The sequence below is a fragment of the Echinops telfairi genome, unplaced genomic scaffold (genome assembly GCF_000313985.2).
Source record: "Echinops telfairi isolate 266 unplaced genomic scaffold, ASM31398v2 ScPeMD7_3533;HRSCAF=4204_0, whole genome shotgun sequence".
NCBI classification, from domain to species: Eukaryota; Metazoa; Chordata; class Mammalia; order Afrosoricida; family Tenrecidae; genus Echinops; species Echinops telfairi.
In genome coordinates, this window is record NW_022107431.1 from 31,666,754 (window position 1) to 31,672,117 (window position 5,364).

A 5,364-nucleotide genomic window follows, 5' to 3' on the forward strand; every position below is an offset into this window, starting at 1 on the left:
GAGGGTGGGGGGGTTAGGAGCTAGAGGTAGTATGGGAAATTTTGATAGGCAGTTTTCATCCTTAACAGCTGTTTAAAGTGGCCCTATTTTCCCCCCTAAAAATAGAATGGTTCAGCACTATACATGTGGGGCAAAGCATTGCTGTTCATCACGCCTATTTGAATATGACAATGGAGAGGGATTAGAAATACTACCCATGAGAGCATGGGTAGTCTTCTCCACACCTCCCACTAGACACCCCGCACTGTGTCTGCAGGAGAGGCCTTTCTTACAAAGGGAGGAGGGAACAGTGGATCCGGGAGCAGCCTGCAGGCGGCAAGGTGCTGCGCTCACGCACAAAGGTTGCACTGGCAGCGAGAGGTCCTGTTTCCCTAGCTCTCCCCTCCTCTGCTGAAGCCCCGCGTATCCCAGACAATTGAGGAAGCCTCTTAACCCAAATACTGCTCAGGTCTTACCGTTTAAATCATTCATGTTTTGGGATGGTAGCAAATGAGTGTCTTCATCTGAGATGATTATTTCCCTGATTTGTAAAAACTGGGTAGGAGCATTAATATTTAATGCTTTCATAATGATATCTCGGTGTTTATGAGGACATAAATATTTTCACGTTATAGGAGACAGAGAAATTCCTTTTGATTGCCGGGTTTTCTAACACCTTTTAAAGGTCATTGCTTTGGCAAAAGGAAAAATGGAATGGCAGGATAAAAATTTTTAAATAGTTCTTATGTCGTGACATTGTTTTTACTACATTGGGATTTGAAGGATGAATACCAAAGATATCATTGTATACCTGGTAAGCGTTTCTCTGCCGTGTTTAGCAAGGGCCTATTTGTGTGGAAGCGTTGAGAAAAATGGTATTTTGTCAAGTAGGTGTTCTTCAGTGCTGTCTGGGGGCTTGTGTAGGTTGGTTACTGTGTCCGTAGTGCAAATTGTGGATTGTCTGTGAGAAGCACACCGGGTAACCGAGAATGAAAACGAAGCCCACGCTTCTTTCGACGTCTATCTTTTTGCCCTCCGATTCTGTGCCATCGAGAGTACCTGAAAGGTGAGTTGAATGGCCTTGCCCTTGTGATCTGTGAAGTCCTATTGCAGCAGGACTTTATGCAGAGTACTTGTATGCGATTCGCTTTCCTCTGTGGTGTGAATTTAAACATTTTAAATTTAATGGCCCATTTTCCTTAAAACTCTTTATTACGAGGGAGAAAGGTGGGTTTCCCACTCCCAGTGAACAGTGACAGCCCCAGAAATGCCCAGGACCAGTTCTGGAGGGTCACGTTGACTTGGCACCAACTGGAAGGCAGTGAGTGAGATGGGTTCTTTAAATTATGAATTGGGTGAAGTTTTACAAATCAGATCAATTTCCCACTCAACAGTGATCCAAATTACATTTTATAATTACTTATAAAATGGCAGGCTTCACGCTGTAAGATCATTTCTTCTGCTTCTTTGTGTTTCCTCTTTCTTTCCATTCCGCCCGGGAACTTTGTCCTTTGGTAACTGCTGTGCCTTTTGATCTCAAGTGGCTGAGTGTGCACCGCCCTAATGTTATTATTGTTCTCATAGATCCGCCTCTTGTTTGGATGTAAATGAAGTAATGGGGTGAGTTCATTTCCAGGCAAGAAGAGCCGTGGTCTGCAGGAGTTTCACCCATTTCTATCTGACCAGTAAACCTGGTCTTTTTTTAGGACTTTGAGATTCTGTCTAGTTTGTCTCCCACTCTGTATCCAGAACCTTCTAATGTGATCCCTGTCAGAACAGTTGGTAGTGGTAACTAGGCCCATCTAATTCTTCTGGTCTCAGGGTTGAGGAGTCTGATGTTCATGGGGTCCATTGTTAGTCTAGTGAACTAATTGTTTCCACGTGTCTTTGATTTTCACTCATCTTTCTTCTGGACAGGGAGAAACCAGTAGTTGCGCCTGACATGGCTGCTCATGAACTTTGAGGACCCTAGTTGCCACAAAGTAGGATGTAGAACATTGTCTTTCTGAACTGCGTTATGCCCATTGTCCTCTGAGACCATCGTTCTGCTCCCTGATGCCAAATGAACGTATTCCTTCAAGATGTTTGGGTATGTGTAAGACGTTTTCTTAACTCTGCCCTCTGAGGCTCAACCACATTCATGGATAGATTTACCACAATTAACTATATATTTCCCAAGTATATTCCCAACTCTCCCTTCTACATATCCGCTCAGCCTGTGTGTCTATCCATGCATCTGCTCACTGGTCACTGTTTTTAACCAGTTGTGTTCAGAGCAGAATTTTCCTCTGTAGTAATCCATGGAGTGCTTTATGGTCATGGCTTTTATTTTGTCCTGTGAATTTAAACATGTCTTTTAAAACAAAAAAGGCAAGAAAGGGAGAGACCATGGAAAGAAACCACTCGTGGACTGTGCCGAGGGAAAGTACTTAGCAAGTTGTAATGTGAACTATTCTTTCTTGGGTTAATGTTCTCAGCTTCTGATTCTAGAAGCTCATATGTAAAGCCCCATATGTCTGGGTTTCAGTCTACACTGTGCCTGAGAGACTATACATCTCAATGGACTTTGGAACATATTAGTAATTGATCTGACTGAAGAGATTGGCCAGAAATCCCTGGGTAAGTTCTGCCATTGGCTTATGCAACTCTCTTTCCATCTGCTAGCTCACCTGACTTCCCCTGCTAGAAAGTTAACACCTCCTCCTACACGCCTTTGCATCCATAGAGGAGGTGACCTAGGGTTTGCCAAACAGGCCCACTCATTGAATTTACACTTGATCTTAACCAAAGGGCCACGGAGGATGCTCTCATTGAGTTGAAAAGACAACCCGTAGACTGGTAGCTTGTGTGGATCTATCAGCAAGCACAGCAGCAGTGGCATCCTGATTTTCTGGAAGTGAGGGTGGTGTGCGTTCAGCATCCAGGCTTGAACATGCACAGTGATAAGCAACAGATGGTGGCGGAGGCAGGGGTGTGTCACTTTGACAGGCCTGGCTGGGTGGTGTGGGAACTTCATCCTCACACCCTCCTGGACATTGAAGAGCTCTTAATACCAACCAGCAAATCCTTCTGCTTGATGGAACTGGAGGAGATTCTGCGGTGTGCTCCGAGCACTGCAGCATGGCAGCCCTTCATGGGCTCTAGTGCCCGTATCTGACGAGCTTGCCCCAAATCTCATGGGGTCAGCTCTTGGGCATTCTTTATCAGACTGTATGTACTATTTCAGAGACTTACATAATTAAGATCATTGCAGGAAAGTCAACTTTTACGAAATAAGTAGGAGAAAACCTATTAAGTAGCTGATGCATATATAATGAGGAAATGGTTTGGGGCCATGGCCTGTCTTCTCCAGCTACACAAGGGAGACAGACGAAGAATGTAATTCCACACCAGCCCAAGGCAAATTGCAAGGCAAAGGTCACTTGGACCTCCACCCTTGAACTTTCTTATCCTATTATGACATCAGTCATCCCTGTACCTCACCTTACTTCCCTGCTGGGTCTGATAATGTGTTACAATGGCCACACAGAACTCACAGACAATACTCAAAACGATGGGGTTTATTAGGGAATTGAACAGGTTTCCACAAGTGAGCATCACAAAACATTAAGGATACGGCCCTTTTGGTTGACAACATTAGCTCTCCTCAGCCATGCCTGCAGGCATGGTCCTCAGTGACTCAGCCTTGAAGTTCCCTGCCACAGCCTTGCTTTGGTGACTCTTACAAAGTTCCGGTCTGTAGGCACTTAGCGTTACTCATTCTGTGGGTCAAGGTGTCTGCTCTGCCTCATGGTCCACCAGGACCTTGGTGTGTCTTGTGGTCTCAGTTGGCTCCTTGGCTGTGTCTTGTGTGTCTTGTGGTCTCAGTTCTGTGGCCTCTGGTGCCCCTTTGGGCAGGGATCCTGCATGTTCTCTGCTGGTGGCGCTTTCTTGATGGCTGCAGGATTCTTCTTTCGGTTTCTGTGATGGCCCGTTGCATGGCAGACCTACCCAGTCCTCAAGTTAGAGTTGGGGATGCCCGATTTGCGTGCTCCCACCCAGTCATTTGGTGGGAGGTACAAAGATTATGGGTAAAAGAGTACACCTAATAATGTCAGTTCACCATAAAGTGTAACCTTACAGTTTGTGCAGACCCCACTCTTCAGTTAGTGAAAATCAACCTGGTGTAGGAGCTAATACAGGTAGTCCCCAACTTTCAACATATTCGAGTTACACAAGCCATTTGTTTTTTCTCAATTGGTTGTAATATGTAGTACATCCATTAAATATATCTGTAAATTTATGTGTAGTTTTTCTAACCCCCAAGGATAAATAAAAATCTGATTTATAAAGATACTGATTGTAAAAGGGGGTAATAATGAAAACTATTGAAAAAAATGAGGCATTTCACTTATGTTAGAATTGCCTACAGCTGGGTCCTTGGAACAGAATCATCGTAATTTGGGGACTATCTGTAACGTTGTTTTTGGGTGCTGTCCAGTTGACCTTGACTCATAGTGATGACCTACTGTGACAAAGTAAACCTGCTGCCCCAGAGAGGTTTCTTGACTGGAATCATAAGGACCTAACATGTTGTTCATTCTAGATTGCTCAGCAGCGTGGAACTGATAGACTAACGAGACCAGCAGCTAACCAGAGTGAGTAGGTGCTCCACCTGGAGTACGTAAAACCTTTTAGAGAGGCAGGAAGGGTTGTGATCCAGCCGAAGATTCCAAAACCAAGAAAACCAAACTAATGACCATCAAGTCGAGTCCAGCTGGTAGTGACTCTTTGTGGTTAGCAGTCCATTGCCTACCCAACAGTGCCACGAGGCCTCCAGCCGCCAATGGCTCAAAAACAAACATGCAAGGGTGGGAGAGGGGGAGAAACCTACTACAATGATCAACGTATAGCTCCCCCAACCTGGCCTCCCCAAGGGGACGAGCAGCAGTAAGGTGGGCTAAGAGAAACAGCAAGTGGTGTAAGATATGAAAATAATAATAATTTATAATTTATCAGGGGTCCATGAAGGTGGGGGGGAGGGGAAAAAGGAGCTGATACCAAGAGCTCAAACAGAAAGAAAATATTTTGAAAATGGTGACGGCAACATATGTACAAATATGCTTGATACAATTGATGTATGGATTGTTATAAGAGCCCTCAATAAAATGATTTATTTTTAAAAAACCTACTCATTGCCATTGAGCTATGCCCATTCACAGTGTCCCTATAGCATACAGTAGAACTGCCCATGTGAGTTTCTGAGTCTAACTCTTTTACAGGAGTGAGTTAGTTAATTGTGCCAACCAGGTCGATAATCACATGTGGGGCTAATTGAAAGGCGGAGGGATAAATGGGTGGTGAGCCTCGCCTTTCTAGTTCTTGGGTCTCTTGCTTTGTGATGGT

At 44.6% G+C, this 5,364-nt stretch overlaps 1 protein-coding gene across 2 annotated transcripts in view; it reads left to right on the plus strand.

The window, feature by feature from the left end:
- Nucleotides 1–5,364, plus strand: part of NHSL1 (NHS like 1) — a 185,115-nt gene that overhangs the window by 68,778 nt on the left and 110,973 nt on the right. The window lies entirely within an intron of this gene.